General features: G+C 39.8%; 2 long non-coding RNA genes across 2 annotated transcripts; both read left to right on the top strand.

Moving 5' to 3' along the window:
* The first annotated feature begins 276 nt into the window (after window positions 1-276).
* On the top strand, window positions 277-2,307 carry LOC134202699 (uncharacterized). Its single transcript, XR_009977308.1, has 4 exons — window positions 277-487; window positions 549-837; window positions 1,253-1,547; window positions 1,909-2,307. It is a non-coding gene; the product is annotated as an uncharacterized LOC134202699 (long non-coding RNA).
* Window positions 2,308-14,871: 12,564 nt separating this feature from the next.
* On the top strand, window positions 14,872-15,629 carry LOC134202701 (uncharacterized). The gene is made up of 2 exons (XR_009977310.1): window positions 14,872-15,116; window positions 15,177-15,629. It is a non-coding gene; the product is annotated as an uncharacterized LOC134202701 (long non-coding RNA).
* The last annotated feature ends 488 nt before the right edge of the window (window positions 15,630-16,117 follow it).

Here is a 16,117-nt window from a genome sequence, read left to right as displayed (position 1 = left end):
TTTTGAAAATTTTGTCTTGAGTTATATTTTTCGCCGACAACGTCACTGGATTGATAGTCGCTGAGACTGGTAAATGAAAGGTCCCGATACATTATAGAAAATACAGGTAAGAATATCCTCAAGAATATCGGCAAAACTGTTTAGTTTTACAACTTCATAATGTATAACATTTCGCATACATTTTCAGGTATTTCTAATACCGTTTTACAAGATAATGAGAATCCTGCTGGCACTTGATAAATTATTTGTTTTGACCTCGGTTTTGGCTTCAAAAAGGACGCGAAAATCCAAATATAAATTTAACAAACATTTTTTCAATAAGCTGATCCGAAAGATTTACGAATATAAATAACCCACTTTGATTATTTTTCAATCACCGTGTGAGTGGTCTCTGTTGTGGTGTCAGTTATTCACCAGCGTGAAGCATTCATGACTCGAAATATTCAAGAAATCTTCTTGTAATTCCCGAGGTAATTCCTAACAGAAGGTAAGTTAAAGTGAAATAATTTGAATAATACAGCCCTGAAACTGTTTATAAATGTTAACAGATGCAGAATAATAGTGCAATTTGATTGATTCGACGGCAGCTGGTGATCGAGCTCCAGCAGAAACCCCAACAGATAAATATTATAAGCTGGTTAGGTTTCAACTAATGTTTATGTACATTGTCAAAGAATTCGGATTCACAGCCAGCAGAAACAACTAAATTAATGGCAGCCGCCGAAAGGATTGCGTCCCTCGAAAAACTGTGTATCGACAAATCTGCACTTTCCGGGAATGGAAGGGACACAAAACAGAGGCAAGTTTGACATCATACAACTCTCTGGAAAATCTCTTGTAAGTATTTTAATGTTGATATTCCATTAAATCTAGGGTACCAAGATCTTTCTTCACTTTTTTTATTTTCTGTTTTTTTCTTAATTTACACTGGGTCGCTTTTTACGCGGATCATTTTTAGGCGCCTATCTTTACGTGAACTTTAAGATTTACGCGAGTTTCTACCAAGTTTTTACCAAGTTTTATATTTTAAGACGGATGTCAGGATTTTCGAAGGATCCGTTAATAACGCGGAACGTATCTCCGATTAAAACCGACTAAAGTGTACTTTCTTACGTAATTATTTTGTTCTCCTTTTGCGTTTTTCCTTCATTATTGCCTTTTATTTGTCTTCACGTTTCTGGTAATAAATGTCAAAATGCCTTTGAATATACTTTTTGACATTAAACTATGTTTCTCAATTCATTGATTGTAGGCCGGGCTCGTCTGGAACCAGTTCTTCCAAAGTTGCTTATCTTACTCAGAATATATAAGTAAGCGCTTTCAATGCTGTACGCCTGTGAATTCAGAGAGACGGTCAACATGTTCAAATTGATCCTCCAGGAGCCCAGCGATCTAGTCAAGAAGGTGCAGAACTGAAAAGGTCAAAGAAGTCGTTCGCTGAACCGTATCAAATTGGTACAACCGTCGTCGAGGAATAGAAGGAAGGCAAACCGCAAACGAATTGGCCGAATCAGGCGGACGGTCACCTGTGGTAGAACCAAGACATGGTAAGTGAGAATATGGTTCCACGTTTGCAATGTTCCTAGTATTGTTTGTTTTTTTCCTAGTATTGTTGTTCCTATAGGTTTGTTTTTTTATTATCCATGTTCGTAACCTACCTTAAGAATCAACAAAAATGTTTTCGAAATAGTTACATCAATTAACCAAATTGATTTTACTGAGTCCGTCGTATTTTATTTGTCCCAAAAAAAGTCCAAAGTTTAAGGGTGACAGTACATATAATAAGAATACCAAAAAGCGGGAAGAGGATCCAAAAATCTTAAAAATTAGTAGACGCATTCATTGAATCGCCCCTTGTCCTTCAATGTGCTTCAATGCTAAAATTCATGAAAGTTTTTTCTTTCATAGGTCGGCTAGTGTATGTCCAGGAACCAATTAAAAAAGGGAGACGCGACGAACTAGCCCGAAACTAAAGTAGTTTAAGCGGATGTGTACTCCACCTTCGGTGGAAACTAAAGTGCTTCACTAAATAATATCAATTACCTAATCGCATTAGTGTTGTGAATCAAACTGTTCAACCAAATGGTCCAGCTGCAGGAAGTAGGCGATATTAGAATGTAGGACCTGGAACTGTGGATGAGGACAAGGAAAATGAGATGAGCTAGAAGGATTCTGTTACATAATGCTGGATAAACGCAAGTCACATGATAGAAATGTTTAGCATGGAGAACTCTATTTTCAAGATGATCTAGTATGTTCCACAGATTATTAATTTATTAATTAAACGATATTTATATATTTTTTCAATCATAGTCTTTAAGCAGCAGCGTATGATTTTTTTTGAACGGAACTTAAGTGCACAGAGAAACAGACGTCTCACTCAACGCATGTTCCATCGTTCACCTTTTTAACGGTTTATTTAACTTTTTGTAAGTGGTCAATCGGCCACCGATGGCGCTTTCATCGATTTTGCTTGTGTTTGACGTTTGCGCACTACCGCCATCTGGTTGCCGCTTGGCCACACACCGGGATTTTAGCATTGGGCGACAATGTTTTCGTGACGATGATTTTGATTGCATTTTGTTCTAAGTAAGACGTCTGTTTCTCTGTGTTAAGTGCATGTTTGTCCATGCAGCAACCGCTGAATGTCAAAAATGGCAATATGAAATCGTAATAGAATGGTTATGACTTATGAGCATATGGCAACAGAAAAAGATACAGGAGAAAAACCCGTGTTTATCATAAACTAGAATATGTACTTGTCATAAGGCGAGTTATCACTATACATACCATTAAATTCTATAACTTTATAGATACGTATTTCGCCTTAACAGTAAGGCCGTTTTCAGTGTCATCTCGACGTCGAAAGTTGTTTTAGGTACGACAACACTAAAGACAACCTTTCTGTTGAAGTCGAAATACCTATCTGTGAAGTTACAATAATGATAATTCAATGGTATCACATGGTATAGTACTATATAGTCTTATGACAAGTGAAAACATTTCATTAGAATACTTGAAATAATTTTCTTATTAGAAAACTTATTAAAATGAACTAAAGCCATTCTATAAATAATCTATACTATCATTGTCAATAGTAGAACGAATATGAGTGAAAATAATATACGACATTATATTTATTTTTTGACGTTATGTAATTTGTTATTGAACCTTTATGAGTTGTACTTATATTTGTTATTAAGTAAATAAATATATATTTAAAGTTGTGAAAAACAAATTGTGATTTGAGGAAATAAAATAATTATTACAGTATAAATCACATCATAGTTTCCTGTATATTAATTGAATGACAATTCAAAATCAATAAAAAAGAACAGTTGTTTTTATTGTTCTGCAATTTATTAACAATAAATCCTTTTAATATGGAAAACAATTGATTAACAATAATTTCAATTGTTTAGTTTGAAAAAATGTAACAATATCAGAACAATAGAAATAATTGTTTTGGGTTTCAAAATGTATGAGAAAAAAATGATTTTTCTACTGTTACGGTAACTAACAACCGTATGATTCTATTGTAAAAGTACCAAAAACAATAAATTTTAGGGTGCTGCACAATATATTGTATTGTAATTGTATTGTGAAGATCACATAACTTTTTATTGTAATTTTAATGTATTCTTTCTTATGGTAACAAAAAAAGTTATTGTTTTTTTATGGTACTTTTTATTCGGGCATTCCTGGCCTGGCCATACTTCACTAGAAGGGTAATGGACCACTAATATCGCTTTAATTCTACGGGTAGCCGTCTTTGGATGAAGGATTCAGTTTAGTTACAACAATGAGAGACACTTATGGCCGGGGTTCTGCCAAATCGTATCAAGCGTATGGGTTTAAAATTATTTTCGTTTTCCGTTTTTCCGAACAAAATATTACAATTCAGCTAAAAGCCGTTTGGTTCGGTTTGGCAGAACCCCGACCATATATGTGATATCCAAATTTATTCGTGTATGTAGCATTTGATAAAAATACATCATCTGAAGCAAATCTGGAATGATTAATCTTTGTATTTTTAATTTTCAATGAGAAATATCTAAGTTTAGAATTTAGATTCACCCAAAAATCCTATAAAATTCATATGAAAATCACGTAAATTCCACGCTAATCGTGAACGGCAAATGTTACGTGAAAATCAGGTACATTTCACGTGAATCAGATGAATCGATTTTGACATTTTGATTCACGTAGAATTCACCTGAAAAAACAGGTGGAAAATATCTACGTGTCTTTTCAGGTAAATACTACGTGAATATTATTTGCAGTGTAGTGGGGTGTAAAAGCAAATTTGGGTGTTAGATATATAAAGATTCATTATTGATTTTGATTGAAAACTATATTTAAATGGATAAAGAACATGAGAATTGGTTCGTTTAAGGGTATCAGTGTTTTAACATATTCTGAATCTGTATGGAAAACTGGTTCAAACCCTTAACGTATACGAAAACACAACATTGACATGAATTGTGATAATATACTACTTGCATTGTACATATTATTTTTATTCTGACAGCATAGTATTGCGTTTGAAATATGTGTTATTTATAAAGAAAGTTAAAGCTAATTTTGTATGATTCAGAAAGTTGAAGTACCACTGATGTTAAACTAACTTTATTGATAAATTTACAGCAAGAAAATACCAGCAATATTTATCGCACTCTGAAAAATAATCCATACGAACCGCATTTCTCCTGATTGACTAGTTTTGTTCATGTGTAGGCTACGCTAGATTTGTATAACCTCAATATCTTCTGTGTAGGTCATTATGATCTTAAATAGATTACTTCGAAAGCGTGATAAGTATAAACTTCGTAAATATAAATAATGATTTGTTCTTATAGAAATATGGCTGAAATCGCCATAAGACAGGCTTGGGTCTAGTAAATCCAACTCTGGAGTGGGTTGGTCGGTGGCTGGATAGGCCATCGGACCTAGTTGGGTCAAGAAAATCCAACTCTGGAGTGGGTTGGTCGGTGGCTGGATATGCCATCGGACCTAGTTGGGTCAAGAAAATCCAACTCTGGAGTGGGTTGGTCGGTGGCTGGATATGCCATCGGACCTAGTTGGGTCAAGAAAATCCAACTCTGGAGTGGGTTGGTCGGCGGCTGGATATGCCATCGGACCTAGTTGGGTCAAGAAAATCCAACTCTGGAGTGGGTTGGTCGGTGGCTGGATATGCCATCGGACCTAGTTGGGTCAAGAAAATCCAACTCTGGAGTGGGTTGGTCGGTGGCTGGATATGCCATCGGACCTAGTTGGGTCAAGAAAATCCAACTCTGGAGTGGGTTGGTCGGTGGCTGGATATGCCATCGGACCTAGTTGGGTCAAGAAAATCCAACTCTGGAGTGGGTTGGTCGGTGGCTGGATATGCCATCGGACCTAGTTGGGTCAAGAAAATCCAACTCTGGAGTGGGTTGGTCGGTGGCCGGATATGCCATCGGACCTAGTTGGGTCAAGAAAATCCAACTCTGGAGTGGGTTGGTCGGTGGCTGGATATGCCATCGGACCTAGTTGGGTCAAGAAAATCCAACTCTGGAGTGGGTTGGTCGGTGGCTGGATATGCCATCGGACCTAGTTGGGTCAAGAAAATCCAACTCTGGAGTGGGTTGGTCGGTGGCTGGATATGCCACCGGATCTGGTCGGGTCAAAAAAATTAAACTCGGGAGTTGGAACAGAGTCAGTTTTAAATACATGAATTGAACCCTTGAGCTTAGAAAACTCAAATAAAAAAAGGCAACTCTGGGATGTTAGCTATTGAGAGAGGGCGCAAAAACAAAATCATTATTTTTAGAAATAGATGCTGGAAGGATATTTTGAGCTTGGAACACATGGCCAGAAGCGGCAGCTGTTAGTCATAGAGAGACAGAATGTGTAAATAAGGATGTAAGAAAAAAGTTCAATATTTTCTGATTTTGATGCTGGAAGGATATTTTGAGCTTGGAACACTCAACCCAAGAAGGCATGACCGAAATCGGCAACTGTTAGTTATTGAGAGTCAGCATGTGTAAATAAGCGCGTGAGAAAAAGTTCAATATTTTCTGATTTTGATGCTGGAAGGATGTTTTGAGCTTGGAACACTCAACCCAAGAAGGCATGACCGAAATCGGCAACTGTTGGTCATCGAGAGTTAGAATGTGTAAATAAGGGCATGAGAAAAAGTTCAATATTTTCTGATTTTGATGCTGGAAGGATATTTTGAGCTTGGAACACTCAACCCAAGAAGGCATGACCGAAATCGGCAACTGTTAGTCATCGAGAGTTAGAATGTGTAAATAAGGGCATGAGAAAAAGTTCAATATTTTCTGATTTTGATGCTGGAAGGATGTTTTGAGCTTGGAACACTCAACCCAAGAAGGCATGACCGAAATCGGCAACTGTTAGTCATCGAGAGTTAGAATGTGTAAATAAGGGCATGAGAAAAAGTTCAATATTTTCTGATTTTGATGCTGGAAGGATATTTTGAGCTTGGAACACTCAACCCAAGAAGGCATGACCGAAATCGGCAACTGTTAGTCATCGATAGTCAGAATGTGTGAATAAGGGCGTGAGAAAAAGTTCAATATTTTCTGATTTTGATGCTGGAAGGATATTTTGAGCTTGGAACACTCAACCCAAGAAGGCATGACCGAAATCGGCAACTGTTAGTTATTGAGAGTCAGCATGTGTAAATAAGCGCGTGAGAAAAAGTTCAATATTTTCTGATTTTGATGCTGGAAGGATGTTTTGAGCTTGGAACACTCAACCCAAGAAGGCATGACCGAAATCGGCAACTGTTAGTCATCGAGAGTTAGAATGTGTAAATAAGGGCATGAGAAAAAGTTCAATATTTTCTGATTTTGATGCTGGAAGGATATTTTGAGCTTGGAACACTCAACCCAAGAAGGCATGACCGAAATCGGCAACTGTTAGTCATCGATAGTCAGAATGTGTGAATAAGGGCGTGAGAAAAAGTTCAATATTTTCTGATTTTGATGCTGGAAGGATATTTTGAGCTTGGAACACTCAACCCAAGAAGGCATGACCGAAATCGGCAACTGTTAGTCATCGATAGTCAGAATGTGTGAATAAGGGCGTGAGAAAAAGTTCAATATTTTCTGATTTTGATGCTGGAAGGATATTTTGAGCTTGGAACACTCAACCCAAGAAGGCATGACCGAAATCGGCAACTGTTAGTCATCGATAGTCAGAATGTGTAAATAAGGGCATGAGAAAAAGTTCAATACTTTCTGATTTTGATGCTGGAAGGATATTTTGAGCTTGGAACACTCAACCCATGAAGGCATGACCGAAATCGGCAACTGTTAGTCATCGATAGTCAGAATGTGTGAATAAGGGCGTGAGAAAAAGTTCAATATTTTCTGATTTTGATGCTGGAAGGATATTTTGAGCTTGGAACACTCAACCCAAGAAGGCATGACCGAAATCGGCAACTGTTAGTCATCGAGAGTTAGAATGTGTAAATAAGGGCATGAGAAAAAGTTCAATATTTTCTGATTTTGATGCTGGAAGGATATTTTGAGCTTGGAACACTCAACCCAAGAAGGCATGACCGAAATCGGCAACTGTTAGTCATCGATAGTCAGAATGTGTAAATAAGGGCATGAGAAAAAGTTCAATATTTTCTGATTTTGATGCTGGAAGGATATTTTGAGCTTGGAACACTCAACCCAAGAAGGCATGACCGAAATCGGCAACTGTTAGTCATCGAGAGTTAGAATGTGTAAATAAGGGCATGAGAAAAAGTTCAATATTTTCTGATTTTGATGCTGGAAGGATATTTTGAGCTTGGAACACTCAACCCAAGAAGGCATGACCGAAATCGGCAACTGTTAGTCATCGATAGTCAGAATGTGTAAATAAGGGCATGAGAAAAAGTTCAATATTTTCTGATTTTGATGCTGGAAGGATATTTTGAGCTTGGAACACTCAACCCAAGAAGGCATGACCGAAATCGGCAACTGTTAGTCATCGATAGTCAGAATGTGTAAATAAGGGCATGAGAAAAAGTTCAATACTTTCTGATTTTGATGCTGGAAGGATATTTTGAGCTTGGAACACTCAACCCATGAAGGCATGACCGAAATCGGCAACTGTTAGTCATCGATAGTCAGAATGTGTGAATAAGGGCGTGAGAAAAAGTTCAATATTTTCTGATTTTGATGCTGGAAGGATATTTTGAGCTTGGAACACTCAACCCAAGAAGGCATGACCGAAATCGGCAACTGTTAGTCATCGATAGTCAGAATGTGTAAATAAGGGCATGAGAAAAAGTTCAATACTTTCTGATTTTGATGCTGGAAGGATATTTTGAGCTTGGAACACTCAACCCATGAAGGCATGACCGAAATCGGCAACTGTTAGTCATCGATAGTCAGAATGTGTGAATAAGGGCGTGAGAAAAAGTTCAATATTTTCTGATTTTGATGCTGGAAGGATATTTTGAGCTTGGGACACTCAACCCAAGAAGGCATGACCGAAATCGGCAACTGTTAGTCATCGAGAGTTAGAATGTGTAAATAAGGGCATGAGAAAAAGTTCAATATTTTCTGATTTTGATGCTGGAAGGATATTTTGAGCTTGGAACACTCAACCCAAGAAGGCATGACCGAAATCGGCAACTGTTAGTCATCGAGAGTTAGAATGTGTAAATAAGGGCATGAGAAAAAGTTCAATATTTTCTGATTTTGATGCTGGAAGGATATTTTGAGCTTGGAACACTCAACCCAAGAAGGCATGACCGAAATCGGCAACTGTTAGTCATCGATAGTCAGAATGTGTAAATAAGGGCATGAGAAAAAGTTCAATACTTTCTGATTTTGATGCTGGAAGGATATTTTGAGCTTGGAACACTCAACCCATGAAGGCATGACCGAAATCGGCAACTGTTAGTCATCGATAGTCAGAATGTGTGAATAAGGGCGTGAGAAAAAGTTCAATATTTTCTGATTTTGATGCTGGAAGGATATTTTGAGCTTGGAACACTCAACCCAAGAAGGCATGACCGAAATCGGCAACTGTTAGTCATCGAGAGTTAGAATGTGTAAATAAGGGCATGAGAAAAAGTTCAATATTTTCTGATTTTGATGCTGGAAGGATATTTTGAGCTTGGAACACTCAACCCAAGAAGGCATGACCGAAATCGGCAACTGTTAGTCATCGATAGTCAGAATGTGTGAATAAGGGCATGAGAAAAGTTCAATACTTTCTGATTTTGATGCTGGAAGGATATTTTGAGCTTGGAACACTCAACCCATGAAGGCATGACCGAAATCGGCAACTGTTAGTCATCGATAGTCAGAATGTGTGAATAAGGGCGTGAGAAAAGTTCAATATTTTCTGATTTTGATGCTGGAAGGATGTTTTGAGCTTGGAACACTCAACCCAAGAAGGCATGACCGAAATCGGCAACTGTTAGTCATCGAGAGTTAGAATGTGTAAATAAGGGCATGAGAAAAAGTTCAATATTTTCTGATTTTGATGCTGGAAGGATATTTTGAGCTTGGAACACTCAACCCAAGAAGGCATGACCGAAATCGGCAACTGTTAGTCATCGAGAGTTAGAATGTGTAAATAAGGGCATGAGAAAAGTTCAATATTTTCTGATTTTGATGCTAGAAGGATATTTTGAGCTTGGAACACTCAACCCAAGAAGGCATGACCGAAATCGGCAACTGTTAGTCATCGATAGTCAGAATGTGTAAATAAGGGCATGAGAAAAAGTTCAATATTTTCTGATTTTGATGCTGGAAGGATATTTTGAGCTTGGAACACTCAACCCAAGAAGGCATGACCGAAATCGGCAACTGTTAGTCATCGATAGTCAGAATGTGTGAATAAGGGCGTGAGAAAAAGTTCAATATTTTCTGATTTTGATGCTGGAAGGATATTTTGAGCTTGGAACACTCAACCCAAGAAGGCATGACCGAAATCGGCAACTGTTAGTCATCGAGAGTTAGAATGTGTAAATAAGGGCATGAGAAAAAGTTCAATATTTTCTGATTTTGATGCTGGAAGGATATTTTGAGCTTGGAACACTCAACCCAAGAAGGCATGACCGAAATCGGCAACTGTTAGTCATCGAGAGTTAGAATGTGTAAATAAGGGCATGAGAAAAAGTTCAATATTTTCTGATTTTGATGCTGGAAGGATATTTTGAGCTTGGAACACTCAACCCAAGAAGGCATGACCGAAATCGGCAACTGTTAGTCATCGAGAGTTAGAATGTGTAAATAAGGGCGTGAGAAAAAGTTCAATATTTTCTGATTTTGATGCTGGAATGATGTTTTTTCCTTTAGATTGCGGAAATTGGCAGGAGTAGAGGAGAAGGTGAATGTAGAGATTGTATGATGTAGAGTAAAAAATGTATGCAGCTCATTTCGAAAGTTGATCTGGATAGGTCTGAATGGTTGAACTAAGTATTCGTACTTGAGCGTGTATGCAGAGAGGAGTACGAATCAAGTCAGTTTTGAAACGGTTGCGTTGGTGTACGGACGTGAAGTCACGACAATCTCCATGTGGCCTTGTGGATATTTTTGCGAGGAAAGAAGGTGCTTCGGACTACCATTCCGCGGGAGGCTGCGAAGTTTATGCATCGTTGGCCGTTGTCATTCGATACGGTGTGCAGACTATCCGGTCCGATGACCGGTCTATACATTTCCTCCCTTCCTACCTGTGCGTTCATGTCACCGATGACGATTTTAACGTCCCGCAGTGGGCATCCATCGTATGTCTGCTCCAGCTGTGCGTAGAACGCTTCTTTCTCGTCGTCGGGTCTCCCTTCGTGTGGGCAGTGCACGTTGATGATGCTATAGTTGAAGAAACGGCCTTTAATCCTCAGCTTGCACATCCTTGCGTTGATTGGCTGCCACCCAATCACGCGTTGGCGCATCTTACCCAGCACTATGAAGCCGGTTCCCAGCTCGTTGGTGGTGCCACAGCTTTGGTAGAAAGTAGCCGCTCGATGCCCGCTTTTCCACACTTTCTGTCCTTTCTGCAAATCTCCTGCAGCGCCACGACGTCGAAGTTGCGGGGATGTAATTCATCGTAGATCATCCTGTCGCAACCTGCGAAACCTAGCGACTTGCAATTCCATGTTCCAAGCTTGCAATCGTGATCCTGTATTCGTCGCCTAGGTCTTTGCCGATTATATCGAGTCGCATTATCTCTTATATTGTTCGTAATGATTGGTTTTCTAGGCGGCTTATTGGGCCTGCGCAAACCTCCTGTCTCGTCGGAGGGCCGTCGTGTCAGGGCTGTTTAGCGTCCCACCTAACACCAGGACTTGGGCTTGTGCGCTTTGAGCGGCACACGGTCGCTTTGGTGGGGCCTACTTGCGGATACATGCAGCTTTTTATAGAGGTTTAACAGGGCCCACTGTCAAACCCCACCACATCCTAGGCAAGCCCCACAACTCGCAGATGGCCTGGGGAGGGATCGTCAAGCCCTTGGATATTCCAACACCTTGGACCACGCTGGTGCGCCGTATCGGATAATAGACAACGCTACTCCCGATATAAGCATACGCACCTCCGATCTGTGCGTGCGCGAACGTGTCCAAGACAAAAGAGTTTCTCTTGTTGATATTCTGCTTTACGAGTGCTTGGACGCGCTCCGCATCGCTCGATGCGTCAGTATGTCATCGCCCTAACTGCCGTCATCTAGCGAATAATATGCACTTTGAACAAAACTCGTCTCGACTCAATCTTTCCTTCTATAGTGCTTTACGAATCAATAACAATTCTTATCAATAATTGTGGCTTACACTGATGATGGCCAATCGATGGCACTTTAGTCGCCACCGTTGCAGATGTATCACACCGCGTTGCTGTCACGACCGCAACACACAACCGAGAGTCCGAATATTGCGAGAAAATTTCGCTTGTGTGCTGCTGATGCTAACGATGACGACCACACGACCAATCCCGCCTCTTTGTTAATCGATATGAGTGCGAATATTATGTGCAACCACAATTCGCGAATACGAAGGTAATGCATCTACTCACTCTTATGACAAAAACTCATTGCTATCTGTCAGACTGTGCGTGAACATGGCCGCCAATCACCCCTTCTTGTTCCTCCACAGTAAAATCCCATAAGGAACTGTCAGACTGTGCGTGAAGAATTTACCTTCGTAGTCGCGAATGCAGCGTACATACCAGTCAAGCAGTTTGACGAACGTTGGCTCCGCCCCCAAGAAAACGCTTCGGTTGCTGCTTTGTTTGAACGTGTGTGAAGTTGTTCGAACAACCATTTGACAGTTGGCGGCTCGGTTGGAAAAAATTAAAACGGTTTGATTTTGGTTTGAGTAGTCATAGGCGGAGTCGGAGTCACCGAACATGTTTGAGCATTTATTTGAGCTGTTGGTAAATTTGTTTCAATAAACGCGTGGTGGAGTCAATGTTGGTCAAACTGCTTGACCGTGTGTACGTTCCGTAACACTCACCAACGCAACGGGGCGGGGCTAGAGGGTTTACTTTTGTGCTTATTCTGCGTCTCGTATGAGTCGACAATAATAATTGTCGATTTCAACACGTCTCACGTGAGACGACCGTGTAATTCAAATGGCGGTATCGACAATTGTCAGTTCATTCGAAACGCCTTACCTCATACGACACGCAGAATATGCACATTTATTTACTACTAGCAGGCCCGACGAACTTCGTTTCGCCTAAAATTGATTTATTATTTAGTTAGTTCACGAATTATGCAGAAATTTCTGTTCCATTTGTATGGGAGCCCCCCTTTCAAGAAGGGGGAGGGGGTTCAAACCATCTTAAGAACCTCCCCGACCCCAAAAACCTCTGTATACAAATTTTCTCGCTGATCGGTTTAGTGGTTTCCGAGTCTATAAGGTTCAGACAGACAGAAATTCATTTTTATGTATATAGATAACAAAGTTGCTTTACCGGGCGCGCGAGCCATTTCGTTCGAGATATCGTGGAGAGCGGCGAGCATGGATGGCATTCGTAGCAGTCAAGTGAATCTTTCTTTCAAGATTCTTATTAGGTTTTGTTGCTGTTTGTGATTAGGAAGGCGCATTGTTTAAAATAAATCTGTTCTTTGCAAGACCAACTTTCTATACAAAAGAAAGCTGATCCGAGAAGAAATTTCTTCGATGTACAAAACACAATCGCTTAGTTACAGCATCAGAAAAATCAATCGCAACGATGTACCTACATTTTTGCCTTTCTCGTATACTAAGTATACGTAAAGGCTATATGATCGCTCCAAAAAACAAACTTTTTATAGAAGGCCCGGAGACCCATAGTATTATATACCGATCGACTCAGCTCGACGAATTGAGGTGATGTCTGTTGCCAAAAGGATCCACCTTGTTGTCGGACGCTTCACTTTATTTTTTGTTATGATAAGACTTCATAGCAATTGGGTCCCCCTTGCAGCTATCGTCGCGGTCGAATTCCACTGAAGTAGTTGCCTTTGTGATTCCGTGGTTATCTATGCTTGTCGAGGTACCAGGGAGGCCATGCGAGGGTTGACACTTCGTGTTCAGTTCAGAGCAAGATCAGCGCTAGTCAGGATTTATCATCTGAGCCTACTCCCACCCAGTTGGAAAAACTGGGTGGCAGGATTGGACGGCGTGCTACAAAGTCCGCTATGGTTTTATGGGATGGAAAACAGCCTAGCAAAAGATATTTTAGTTACTAGATAAAGATTGTCGCTTCGGTTTCCTTTGTTCTGCTGTCCGAAACATGTGTGGTACCTAACTGTCAAATCGTATGTATTTTTCCTTCATTGACATTTAGATCCCCTATCGTCGCCAGCAAAAGATGTTCCGGACAGCGACGACAGCGACAATCTTTATCTGGTAACTAAAATATCTTTTAGCCTAGCCATTAGAGCATCATTATCGATCGCGAGCATTTTAATCACCCGCGCAGCGCTTTCATTTCGTTTCGTCACTCGTTTCCGTATCGGTCACTATTATCGGCTCTCAATTTGGTTGCTGTATTCCGTACCGGTGACGTTTGACAGTTGACAGTTCATCAAATAGCAGCGCTCTTATCGCGCTACCAAATTTGGTCACCTGTCAGTCGCGTTACTGTTATAGCAGCGTGTTTAGTAGCGACCGGTAAAGTGTCAAGTAGTGATACTGCGCTGCCAAACGGCTTATACTCACCACCGGTAATCTTGCTCTTAGCTTACTTACCGTTTCAGGTCGGTGTCACCAACCCTTACTAAGAGAGTAGAATGTCTCGACTGCCAGCCCTCGCATCCAAAATATAGCAATAACCAAAGCAAAGCCCATTAACGCGCGCTGTCAGAATTATAATAGGACAGGGCCAAAGGTGCTGGTTGAAAGAGATGGCGCCACAACATTTGTAGTAAAATGAATTTTCTTGTATGGACAAATCACCCGTTCTCACTAACTACGCATCACAGCGATATGTGACCTAGGTAGAAAAGCTACAAATTTTTTTCTGATTTTTTATACCCTTATTGTATTTTGCAACTTTAAATAATAAATGAGATCTGATTACAGCTCCATACTAAACTCAAGCGGTTTACTACAAATTTCTTTATGGCTGCTCTCCACCTAGAGTGTACAAAAGCAACATTCAAAACTTACGCCATTCAACAACAGTTGTCACTGCTGTATATGCAAAATTACATTGATATACGCAGCATTGCCACCTCTCGTTTGGTAGTGTCAATATCGCAATTTATACCAGCAGGTGTACAAGTGTTGTTGAAATGATTTGAAAGGGCCTCAAGCGGAATTTTAGCTAGAATGCCACTGGTCTCGTCCTATAAGGCAAAGACAAAGGTGCTGTTTGAACGAGATGGCGCCACAACATTTATGGCGGTAAGCTCCAACGAGGATAATACCAGATTTAATCTGGATTTTCTTTAATCCAGTATTAAAGTTAATACTTCGAACGGTAAGCACCAAACCGGTAACAAATTTTAAGAACGCAGCCATACTAATGATGTGTGCGTGAGACGAGGGCGGCAGTGCAAACTGGCCAGCTGATTTTGTTTATGTTTTGTCCAGGCAGATTTTTTATGAAGTGGTTTTAATCGGTGCTCACAATTTCTGTTTGATTTGCGTAATTTAATAATTGATATAGGTATACAAGGTAATTATTATTAATAATTAGATGACTCCAGTTTTATATTGGTTTATTTAAAACATACAGCAAGCGGAATATAACTAGGATGGCAAGATCCGATCCTTTCCTACAGAGATACTCTGTGCCGGCGATTTTCGGATTGCATGACCTACGGATGAATTTACTTTTTTATGGCGTATCCAAAAGTATAATCAAAAGGATGATCAATCGAGAATCGGACTGCGGATTCGCACACGGATATTTTTTATGCGCTGACCACCTCTTCCGGCAGAAGCCCGATAAATTTGACGTCTGTCGTAACGCTGATCGGCGAAATCAAGGGCCCGTGATGGTACTTAGTTTGACGAATGATTTTCAGCTGGGAATTTCCAGTAGTGCTTCAACTCAGCAGCCGGTTTTAGAACAATTCATCGGTTCATTACGAATTGCAACTAAACAAAGAAATGATTAACGAAATGATCAATAGTAGAAATGTGTTGATACTATCAAAATGATCCAAAGAAAGTGATTGATAAATTATTTATGCAGTTTTGGAAAAAACCTTATTGAAAGAAATACTATTCACCATCAGCGTTTGATTGATATTGCGTCTTCCTTAAAGTACACCAAAGTATCGCGTATGTTAATTTCTCCTGAATACTCCTGAGAGAAGCTTGAGCAATTGCTAAAGACTACCAGAAATTAATCCTGCGAAACTTCAGGAGGAATTTCTGAAGACTTTTTTAGAAATTCAGGAAGAGTTTTAAAAGGAATTCCACGATGAATCATTATAGACTTCTAGAAAAAATAACTTGGCGGAATCCCTAGAAGAATTACTACAGTAATCACTGGAAGAAGGCCTATAGGTATTCCTGAGGAAATATAAGAAATTCTGATATTCTGCATCCTGATATTCCAACTTGAATTCTTCTAGGAATTCCTCCACTAATTTCAGAGGCATCCTATTTTTCTTCAGAAATTTTTTCGTGGATCGTTTAAGAAACTCTTCGTGTAATTCCTGAAGGATC

This window comes from Armigeres subalbatus, unplaced genomic scaffold (assembly GCF_024139115.2).
Source record: "Armigeres subalbatus isolate Guangzhou_Male unplaced genomic scaffold, GZ_Asu_2 Contig1366, whole genome shotgun sequence".
In the NCBI taxonomy this organism is placed as follows: domain Eukaryota; kingdom Metazoa; phylum Arthropoda; class Insecta; order Diptera; family Culicidae; genus Armigeres; species Armigeres subalbatus.
This window is presented reverse-complemented; position numbering and strand designations above follow the sequence as displayed.